Raw genomic sequence first — 12,232 nt, 5'->3', positions numbered from 1 at the left:
AGGACCAATGAGTGTCCCATGGTGACTACGTGGCTTCCTTCTTGAGTCATCCTCCGCTATGAGGCCAAAGCCAGTGTGCTGTGCTGGTTGTAGCAGAATGTACCCCATCATTTAGACATTTGAGCATTTGATCTCAGTGGATGGTGCTGTTTGGGGAGGTCTGGGAGGTGTGGCTTTGCTGGAGGATTCTACCTTAGAAAATAAAAAGCTTCAAATTTGAAGATATGAGCTCCCTGCTTGCTGTTCCTTCTGCCATTGCTTCTCTCTCTGTGTCCCGCTGTAAGACCTCTTACCCTCTGGAATCTCAAGTTCAAACAAAACCTCTTCCTCTAGCTTGATTCTGGCCATGGTGTTTTACCATAACAATAGAAAAGTTAATAAACACACCAGCTATGTCCAAACCTGGATAATGGAAGACCTGTCTCCACCAGCTCCTAGGGCACTGTGACAGAACAATGGCCTCTCCTCTCCTACCTAGAACCTTGGCTCTCTTCCTGATGTGCACTGACTGCATGATCTGACTGATCATGATTGCTGCCTCTCTCTGCTTCCTGTTTCCCCATGTGGAAGGGCCAAGAATGGTACTCAAATGGAAGAGCTGTTGTAACCGGTCACTGAGGCCAATGATAAGAACACACCTAGCACAGAACATGAGTCAGGCGCATGCTATAGATGTTCTCAACCTGTGGGTCATGACCCCTTGGGGTTGAATGATGCTTTCACATCATTCAGGCATATCAGGCGCCCTGAATATCAGATACTTATATGATGACTCATAAGAGCAGCAACATCACAGTTATGAAGGGATAACAACAATAATCTTATGGTTAGGGGTCACCACGATATGAGGAATTATATTAAAGTATTGAGAGAACCACTGGAATAATAGGGGCTTACTAAGCACTGGCCTGCCTTCTCTCCTTTCCGTGTGGAGAATCTTTACCTCAGCACATGGGTGCGGAAGGATAGATACAGATGATGTGACGGGCTAAGATGGAGGTTGTCGAGGATTGCCATGCTCGCTCCCCTTTCTTTGACACTCACAGGCGAGCATGCCACAGCCTGCCTTGCAGCCAGGTGCTGCTGTGGCTCTTCTTATGTATGGCCCCCCATGACTTCATGAAGAAAAGCATGTGATGTGAAATGCCCCATTCATTCAGGACTGCCATGCAGTTCAGAATGAACTCGAACAGTAAATAAATCTCAGTTACTTCAGGCTTTCTCTGGGCTGCTTAGGGGCATAACCTGCTTAGTGTTACCTTAAGGCCAATTGACTTTGAGGCAGTTCCCATGTTCGGATGGACATATCAACACACACACACACACACACACACACACCCTGAACAAGAAATTTGAGATGATGGATCTACTGAACACTCGATTAACTTATTGTTTACACTTTCATCTGGATGTTGGCCTCTACACACACAAGTCAAAGTGTAATGTCAAGAATTCGAGACAGATGTGGTGGTTCATGCCCATCATCCCAGCATTTGAGAGCTGGACACGGGAGGATCTTGAGTTGATCATCCATTGTCATCTTCACTACACAGTGAGTTCAAGGCTATCCTTGGGTACTTGAGGTGTTTACAAACTACCAAAATGAAAACCAATTTTTTATTTGCCCCATGTGGTTGTTTACAGCTCTAAGACCAGAACTCAGGAGACAGAAGCAGGAGGAGTATGAGTTTAAGGTCAGCCGGGGCTGCATAGTGAGATTCTATCTCAGTTTAAGAGAGATGTAAACAATTGCTTTTGGAAAGCATTGAGAGGTCGGTTGAGAATCCTTCTGTCATTCTATCCATTAGTGCTTTCACAGTCCCTGATTCCCATTCCAGTTAACCATACTAACCATAGTCTGAGTTTATTAAATTTGTCTTGGTTCTTTCAAGGGACAGTGGCTACTTTCAAGTAACTTCTGTGGCAGTGTGCAGTTATGATTATTTAATTTTACTACTTGCTGGTGTTATCAGCCTGTACTGTACTTAGTTTATAAGTTCAATTTAACCCTAAGTGTGTGTGTGTGTGTGTAAGGAAAAAAATTCTACACAGCATGTCTTGGATAGTTTGATGTCAACTTGAACGAGCTAGAGCAACAGTTACGAGGAATCCTCAACTGAGAAAATTCCTCTAAGATCCTAAAATCTGGTTGTAGCTGGCTCGTGGTGACACACAACTTTAATTCTAGCACTCAGGAGGCAGAAGTAGGAGGATCTCTGTGAGTTCAAGGCCATCCTGGTCTGCAGAGCTAGTTCTAGGACAACCAAGGCTATAGAAAAAACCCTGTCTCATAAAACAAAACAAAACAAAACAAAAGATCCTGTTGTAGGGCATTTTCTTAATTAGTGACCAATGGGGAAGGGCCCAGCCCATTGTGGGTGATGTCATCCCTGGGCTGGTGGTCCTGGGTTCATAATCAGTCATGCTGAGTAGGTCATGAGGAGCAAGTGGCACCCTTCCTTGGCCTCTGCATCTGCTCCTGCCTCCAGGTTCCTGCCCTGTTTGGGTTCCTGTCCTGATTTCCTTTGATTATGACCTGTGATATGGATGCACAAGCTGAATAAACCCCTTCCTTCCCAAGTCTCTTTGGTCATGGTGTTTTATCACAGCGATCATGACCTTAACTAATTCACAGTGTTTGCTATTAGCTGTGGCTCCAGAAAACCTGGAAGTCGCGAAATGACCCTCATTTGTGGCCATCTCTTTGTGTTGTTTGGTTCTTGGTTTGAAATACGGTCTCATACAGCCCAGGATGGCTTTGAAACTTGACACATAGTTGAGGGTGACCTTGAACTCTGATCTTCCTGTCTCTAATACTGGGGTAACAGGTGTCCATGGCCATACCTGGTTTATGTGGTGCTAATGCTCAAATTGAGAGTCTGGTGCACACAAGGCCAATACTCCACCAGCTAGGTGCACCCACCAGGTCTTGGTCACCTTTTCTTGAGCCTCTCCCAGGACACAGTGTCCTCTGCCTCCTACAGACATTCCTTGTCATGCAGCCCCAAGGTTACAGGGATGAGGTTCCTATCAGGATCATAGCTGCCCCCTCACAAGCACCCACCTAGACCCCACCCTTCAGGGAAGCCACGGAGCAGCCTGACCATCTTGCTAGGGAAGAGCTACTCGAGTCATTAAAATGCAATTGCCGCTCTCCTATTTGTTCTGACAACTCGCAGATATCGCCATGTGATTGACATGTTAAGGGCCATTTGAATATCATATAAATTTTGCATTTGCTTATGTTCAATTTCCTCCATGGGAAACACAGTAAAAAGAGAAGATAGTGTCTGCTTGACAGGGCCGTGTCTCAGTGCCAGTGCTCATCTTGTCCTCCAGTTCCAGGTCACCTTCCTCCTTCCATCCATGACAGCGTCTCAGCGACTCTGGCCCTCCCCAAGCAAGCTTCGGGCCTGTCTCTTGGGAAACTGACAAATATCTGGTATGGTTTTCCCTATGCAGTTCCCACTATTTTACATGCACAAAACTGTTACCTTCCTTAGGCCAAATCATTTTTTTTTTTTAAGAAGGTCAATGATGGAGCTTCTAAATAGCACACTCAGCCCAACACACTCAGATTTTTTTCTCTGGGCTTATATGTTGTTGTTGTTTTCAGAGCAGGTGATATTCAGGGACACACATGTCACATGATTAAAGAGCTCACTGCAGAGCTGGCGTGTCTCTTCAGTCCATCAGTGGTGTTGGGAGTACTTGTGAGTGAGAAGCATGGTCACATCCTTTTGAAAAGCACAGATCCTGGACCAGGCCTGGCTAGAGCTGGAAGCCCAGAAATGAATACCCCATCCCAGTCCCTGACGTCTGGGAGCTTATGGACCACAGCACTATCAATCTCTGGATCTCCTTGGAGGTAGAATAGCTTGGTGAACAAAACGGGCATTTTCTGGCTTAGCTAATGTAGCCATTGAAAGAGGAAAATGGAACAAAATCATGTATGGTGGGTTACCTGGGATGCCATCTATGCCAGGTGTTTGTACACACATTAAATCTACAGCCCTACAAGATAGGCTTTATGTCTGTCTGCCTTGGGAAATGCAGCAGGAAGCATTTTCCCTCACTCTAGAACCCAGATCTGTGCTCTGCTATGAATTCTTCTGTCTTTTCCAATGCATCAATATTTCCTTTGGTTGGTCTAATGCTTTTTAAAGATTTATGTATGTGTGTGCTTACATACATATGCATATATGTTTGTAAATGTACGTAGGTATATATTGTTTATTTCTATGTATGTGTCTGACTGAGTGTTGAGTGTGTCACATATGTGCTGATACACCCCGGGAAGCCAGAAGAGGGCATCAGAGCCCCTGTAGCTGAAGTTACAGGCAGTTGGAACTGCACACACAGTTGCAAGCTGGATGCTCGGAAGTGAACTTGGGTCCTCTCCAAGTACACTGTGCCTTTAATCCCTGAGCATCTCTCCAACCCAGTTCTAAGGCTTACAAAGTTTCAGAGAAGGTGAATTCTTCATTTGGGGATTCTTTGCATGGAGTCTCCAGAGAAGGTGGACTTGGAATACAAATTAAAAGTGGGTGAGATTTGTCTGGCCAACAAAGATGAAAGAGAGAAACTCCTGCATAGATTATTGGCAAATATCACCTTCAACCTAACGTAGAACTAGCAATGTTTATGTGACTCAAACAATCAAACAATCCCATGATAGGAGCTTTTGTCAAATTGCTTTAAAATTCAAGACTGATTTCACAATTGTTTCTCAAGAGTTCCGGAGAGGTCCTGAGAGGCTAACAGTGACCATACTTTGGACCCAAAGTCACTAGATACCAACATGGAGACAAAAAGCTGGAGGTGCTGCCAGGAACACAGAACAAACAGGGCATTTATCCTGCCTTCATGGCTCATATTCATCATGGTTGACAACCAGGTAATTCAATTATCTCTGGCCTTGGAAGTCGTGTCCTGTGGTCCCTTTGCCTTCTCCTATCTGTGCTGTTCTGTCAGACCCGAGGGTGATGGCCCTGGGCTGGCTGGGGGGGGTGGGGAAGGTGAGCTCTGGGGTGTACACAGAGTCCTTGTTATTTACTCTTCAAGTGATGACAGTGATCTAGTGGTCCAGAAGGCATTGTCCCTCCGAGTCCCCAGTAAGGACGACATGATTCATGTTTATAGCATCACATTCTATACAAACTCTTTCTGTTGGTGGGGAGGAAAAAGAAGGCTCACTGGGCGTGGAGCACAATTGCAGTGGAATGTTGTGTGTCTTCTTCCTTTGGCCCTTAATATGCTGGGGCCATAAAATATGTCGTGTGCAAGATGGCAGGCTTCTTCTACTCTCAGAATTTCAGTAAGGGTGGAATTTGTCTCCAAAAAAGAAAGTCAGAGGATACTACTGATCTTTTCGCAAATACTGTCCTTTGTCAAAATCTCCAAATCTCTCAAATATTTCCTCTGCAGATAATATAACTTTGCTCTGGCCTGGGCTGAAACAGAGAGGAAAGGGAAAACCACCTATCAGACCCAGCCAGGGATGTCCTGCTGCCTAGGGAGGAGGTAAATTAAAGGCCCCCATCTTTTCTGTATTTTAACTCAAATCTTACTTTTGGTTCCTGGCAGTGCAATTGAAGTCTTTCTAAGCCCCTACCCCAAACCATTTCAATAGGTGGGCATCACAAAACAATCTTTAATGGGCATATCACTCATGTGATGTGGGCTTCTCCTGTTAGGGAGAATTAATTGACTTGAGCAGGGTTTTGAGAGAAAAGTTTTCCACCAAGCTTGGAAGGGTGACTGATGCATGCATGGCCCTGGTGAATTCCTTCTCATGTGGTTTAAAAAATATCCCTCCTTGCAGGCTTGTTTGTTTGCACAGAGCCATATTTGTCTATTAAGAAACCCACTTCCTATCCTTAAGAAAACATAGCTACAAGAAGAGGAAGCCAGAAATGATTAAGAAGCTATCTGAATAGCTTGCTATCAAAGAGTCCTCGAAGGCCCTGATTTTAGGACTGGGCTTATTTTAGTAAAAGGTTCTAAAAAGGGATAACCCCGGTCTTCAGCTTAGAGAATATGATCCATGCATTTGTTAAAACTCCTTGGTAGATACTAGATGAGACTAAGGGTTCAGAGCTAAGTCAGGGGCTGAACTAAGCATCAAGAAATTGACCGGTCAGCCAGCCCATCAGTAAATCAATCAACATGGAGAGATTATGAATTTGTTTTCAAAGTAAAAGCAGAGTGAGTGTTGACCATGGCTTTGAGGCTTCTAAGGGCAGAGCTCCTAAGGGGAATACCCTGGCCCTTTAGGTTTGAGCTATAGAATCCTTGGAAGTCTGTGTGACAAGGGGTTTGAAGAGTATTCTGGCATGAAAGTTTGTGTGTGTGTAGGGGGTGTTCGGATGCTATCTTTGCTATAAATGACCAAGACAAAGTCACTACACATGGGCCATAAGGGACCAGATGGAGTCTATTCTAGCCTTTGTGAGCCTGAGCTCAGGTTGGCTAGTGGAGTCCAAATGCTGGCATAGAAAACACGGAGAGAAATGGACTTAGGAGATGCTAATAGACTGTGACTTCAGAACTTGAGGTTAGAATTTCACGTATTTCTCTTGTGCTCTGAGACTTTCTTACCCTTTGGGGTTACCTTTCCAGGAATATATTGGTTGTTATTCTTGGCATTGTGATGAAATGCTTACCAATAATCAGCTTTGGGAGGGGAGGTCTATTTCAGTTCCTAGTATGAGGATACAGTCTCTCCTGGGGGAGAGTGTTGAGTCAAAGTGGCTGGCAGCTGCGGCTGGAAAGGGTGCGGTTGCTTGTTCACATGGAGGCACAGCATGAGATGGAGCATTAAGAGGGTTGGGTTAGACACCCCAAGACTCACCATCCAAGGAACTAGTTCCTTGGTTAGGCCTACCCCTAAAGTTTTCACAACTTCCTAAAACAGTCCCACCAGCTGGGACCAAGGCTGTATTAGAGTGCATTGTATATACACATAAGCTTATGGCTATATTAGAGTGGCAAACATGTTCTCATTATAACTACAGAACTCCACATAACTACACAATTCCAACTTAGTTCAAAAAATCAAAGTCCCTTTGGAGACCCTCCCGCTAAGTCTTATTTGTGAGAATAAAACCCAATTCCCCAAGTCAACACATAATTCCAATGTACAGTGCAGGGTAGCCAGTCCCATCCATAAAGACAGGAGGAGACAACAAAGCAAGACCAAAAGCCATTAGGGGAAACCCACCAAACCCTGCAGCTCACTGTCTGTCATCCAGGGCTCATGATGGCTTGCTTCATCTGGGCTCCAGGAAGCCCAAGTAACCTCATCCCTTAACACTGTTGTTTATATCCCATGAGTTCTCTCTCTTAGGCCAGCCCCACCCACTGCTTGAGGCTGTTCTGGGCAGGTATCCCATGTTTCAGACACCTCCAAGACCCTGTAGTATCCCCTGAAACTTCATCTTAATTTTCAAATTCAAAAATAGCATCTCCTGGAACTCTGTACAGGGACTACCTGGAGAATCTGGTTTTAGCATCAGTGAAAGAAGGGCCACAGCTACAGGGCACAAGGGTGTGTTAGAAATTATCAAGGAAAACAGGCAAAAGGTATAGACTTTTGTCTTTCTTGTCCCTCTCTATGGGCTGCCACCAGAAGGTGTTGCCCACATTTAGGGTAGAACCACCTTACTTCAAATAAGGCAACCAAGAAAGTCTCTCACATGAATACCCAGTATCTTGTTTTTAATTTGAAATCAGACCCAGTCAAATGGACAGCCAAGATCAGGTATCAAACAATCCACATCCCATTCATCACATAGAGACAGCTCTTAGAGGGAGGGGTAGGCCAGTAAGCAAGTGAATGGTATTTATGGCATTGGTTGAGCCATCGCCCTAAGCAATACAGGATTTCATAGCTTTCCAAATCATTCTTCTTTCGTTAATAAATTCAGGCAGTGATTATTTCTACTGCTTTTTTGTAAATGGAGAAACTAAGCTAATAGCGGGAGGGGGTCTCCAGCTGAGGATCACTGGGTCAGGGGTTGAGGCTGTGAAGTGTTGTGTAGCCTGGAACTCTGGTGTGGTTGAGTGCGAGCTCAGCGTAAGCCTTCAGCACTTGGGAGCTGCATGCGTGAGCTTCTTAAACACTCGGATGCTGTTTTCTCATCGGGGAAATAAGACAATAATTGTTCCCACTTCAGAAGATGAGATGGAGAAGTTTGAAAATTTCTGGTCCCTATGAAGCACACAATAAATGCTGCGTAGTCCTTCTATTAACTATAAATTATCCCTTCTCTTTTCAAATCTGGTCAAATGTGGAGCCTTGTGGTGTCTCTGACTGATTCTTCTGGGGTTGTTCTTCACATCAGAACTAGGCAATGAGGTCATGCTCACCCATCCATAAACATAAAGCCCAGGATTATATAAACAGCCTTGAAACATCCCGAGGATTTGCAGGCAGCCCCTGCAACTATCCCAGGAGTGCTCCTGTCACCCAGCCTCCATTGGACTGGAATCATAAGCAACATTCACTACCTGCTTGCCAATGGGCTCTAAGGGACCTAGAGGGGGAAGCTTATCTGACCTCTGCCTTGGAGGGGGATGTGGGACAACATGGTAATAAACCATCAGTACCCTGGTGGGCAACCAGCCCCTCGAGTGGCTTTCACGTGAGAAAGCATTTATCCACAGAATCAGCTCAGGTAATCTCCGCCTCTTAGTGAATTCCTCCCTTTTAAGTATCTCTGTCTCTCTCTGTCTCTCACCATCTCTTTCATCTCTCTGTCTCTGTCTCCCTTCCCCCACAGGATCTCTAGCTCAAATTTGCCTTGAAGTACCTATGTATCTAAGGATAGAGTTAAACATCTAATCCTCCCATCTCATTCTCTTGATCAGGGATTATAGGTGTGAATTAACCCACTACCTGGCCCAATTTTTGCAGTTGCCAGGGCTTGAACCCAGGGCTTGGTATGTGTTGAGGTTTTCAGGATTTTCAGATTAGGTGCTACTCCTGTGTGCTCCAAGTGCTCCCCTCTCTCCAATAATTATAATACAGTGAAGCCCAAATTTTCTTTATCTAGTTGTAGTGGTTTGAATGAGAAACGTCTTCCATAGTCTTGGGCATACATTATTTGTCATTCTGTGGAGAGAACTGCTTTCTGTCTGTGTGGTGGCTTCTTCACATTTTTTTGAACCAGGGTCTAGTTTAAATTCTAGCACCTCCACTTGCTGGCCCTGTGACTTTGGGTAGATGTATTTGATATGGTAGTCCTCAGTTTCTTCATCAGTATGATGGGTACACATCTCATCCTTGCATTATGTGGCCACATGAAAACAAAACACAGAGATATGAGTAATACCCACAGATGTGTATTGTGTGTGAATCCTGCCATTATTTCTTGAGACTAGGTCAGAGCTAACTCTGTTGCTGTTTGTTTTATTGCGACATAGATCTGTATAAACTCATGGAGGAAAGCAATGGTATCCTGTGTCGGCTTCATGTCCCGTCTCTGTCAGACCCACAGCCGACATGGGAACCAGATGGGTGAGCATTAGGGTGTGTCTGGGGATGCTACCACCACAGTATGTGGGAACCTAGCCACAGTTACAAGGGTAAGCAAGACTTGCTCCATTCTTAGGTCTGGGTCCTTACGGTATAACACTCACCTCCCAGGTTGGAACCATTTGTTAAAGTCCTCAGCAAGAGTTCTTACGTATAAAAATATTTATTCAACGAATGAACTGGAAAGCTGCTCTCCTTGTGGGGCGAGGTCCAGAAGGCAGTTCATACAACCTGCATGGGGCATGGGCTCTCCCTGTAATCTTGGCCACATTTTCTTCACCTTTGTGTTTAATTGAACTGATACAGACCCTCTGTAAACTCTGCTCTTCATTTTAAAACTTGTTTTATCAACTCTTTGGGAATTTTGTAACCATACAATTGGGTCATTTAACCTCTCCCCGGCTCCTCTCAGTTCCATGGCCCCCTCCCTGTCTGTTCAACTCTGTGTCCTCTTGATTTTTTTCTTTCACCCATCAAATGCAGTGTGTCCTACTGATATGTGCCTGGAAGTGTGGTCTTCCGCTGGAGCATGGTCGACTTACGGGGGCTACACTCTTCACACTGAAATAACCTGTCCTCTCCTGGCAGCTCACAAAGGGCAGTAATTCCCGGTGTGGTGGGACTTCGCCCTTGCTGAGATTCAGTCTGGCTGGAGCATGTTCAGGTCTTGTGCTGTCATCACAACCGTTGTGAAGTCATGCAGGCAACTGCCTTGCTGTGTCTGGAGGACCATAAAATTATTGTTTTTAAGTTAACGTATGAAGTCATGAGTTTCATTATAGCATTTTCATGCATATGTGCCACCATACTTTGCTGTCATTTCTTCCGTTGCTGAGCTTCACTCCTCATCCCTTGTTGGTCTCCTTCCCCCACAAACAGTCCCTCAGGCTTTACTGCCCCACCTACCATGGTGCTTTCTCTTAGCTCTGCCCTTGCCCTTCGTATCTCTTTCTTCTCTCTCTTCTCTCCCTTTCACTTCTGTGTTTACACATGCATTATATTAATATAAATTTGAATCAGATTCCACAGATGAGAAAGAATGTTCAATATTTGTCTAAGTTTGCTCTGAAAAATGACAGCCATCTCACATGTTGAAATGGTGTTCTACACCTTGCCTGGATTGCTACAGCCCTTCTTGAGCTTTCTTTGGTTCTGCAAGAATAGGAGACTCATCTTAACTCTACTCCTCTCCCCACCAATCATGTATGGACACACTAGTCCTAAGGTAATGGTTAGTAGAGGGAGACAGCCATTAGGAGCTGAGCAGGTTTTGAGTCTTAGTGAAGAAGATTAATGTTTCTACAGAAGAGACCCCTGATGGCTTGATTGTTTCTGTGCTGTTCAGGGACACAGCAAGAAATAGTCATCTTTGAATCAGGAGTAGTCCTCAGTAGACAGTAGATTTTAAAACTCCTTGATTCTGGACTTCCAGAAAGCTAGATCTGTAAGAAATATGTTTAGAGTCTGTGTTGATCCATCTTTCTTGCCTACTTGTTGGGATTTAGAATTTCCCTGGGAACACCTCTAGTGTGCCTATGAGGGTGTTTCCAGAAAGGGGTGGCTAAAGAGAGGGTGATTTACCCTGAATATGAGTGGTGCCTCCTCCTAGGCTAGTGAATCAGACTGAAGGAGAAGGGGGAAGGGAACAGAGCACAAGCGGTCATCACTCTCTACTTCCTGACTGTGCACACCATGTGACCAGCGTCATTCTGCTCCTGTCACTGTGTCTTCCCCTTGTGATGGACTGTTCCCTGGACCTGTGGAGCCAAGAAAGCCCACTCAGTCCTAAGTTGTTCTTGTTAGGCATTTGATCACAGAATCAGGAAAGTCATGAGCACAGGGTGTTGACACAACACCCGGGCTGTGACATTCTTTTTCTTCAGTATTCTTAAAGGACTAAGACAGTGCCCAATGAACATCAGCCTTTGCCCCATCCAGTATGGGCACCATTCTTCCTTCTGCCCATCTCAAACTCTCCTTTCCCACTTGACACATGAACAAGTAACTAGGCACAGGCAGATGGAAGTGCGGCTCTCTAAATAATTCTTGGTCTCTACCTGTTGGGCAAAGTGTGTCTTAGGTTTCATCACCGTGGTAGAACACCACAATCAAAGATGACTTTGGGAGGAAAGGATTTATTTCCCTTACTCTTCCACATCACAGTTCACCATCAGAGGAAGCAAGGGCAGGAAGTCAAGGCAGGAGCTGAACCAGAGACCTTGGAAGAGTGCCGCTTACTGGCTAGCTCCTCACGGATTGTTCAGTTTGCTTTCTTATGCCCTCTGGGATTACTTGGTCAGGGGTGGTCCCAACCACAATGTCCTGTCTCCCACATCAATCACTAATTAAGAAAATGCACTACTGGCTTGCCCGCAAGCCAATCTGGTGGGGGTATTTTCTCAACTGAGTCTGTCTTGCCAAATGGCTCTAGTGTGTGTCACATTGACCTAAAACTAGCCATCACAGAGTAAAAGCCTGTTTGGGAACAAAGCTAGCTTTGGCCAGTGAGTTGTGACGTAAAGTATGACCCATTTCCGGTACACCACAGCCCTCCAGTTATGCCCCCATTGCTGCTTCCACAGCAAATGTCAGCAGAATGGCAGCAGTCACACACACCCAAGTCTTGAGGTGAGGCCTTAAAGGATCTGCACACCTTTGGGCCCATGGCAGACCCAGGGCATGAAGAGAGAATGA

Source organism: Arvicola amphibius, chromosome 7 (genome assembly GCF_903992535.2).
Source record: "Arvicola amphibius chromosome 7, mArvAmp1.2, whole genome shotgun sequence".
Classification (NCBI taxonomy): domain Eukaryota; kingdom Metazoa; phylum Chordata; class Mammalia; order Rodentia; family Cricetidae; genus Arvicola; species Arvicola amphibius.
Note: the sequence above shows the minus strand (reverse complement) of the source record.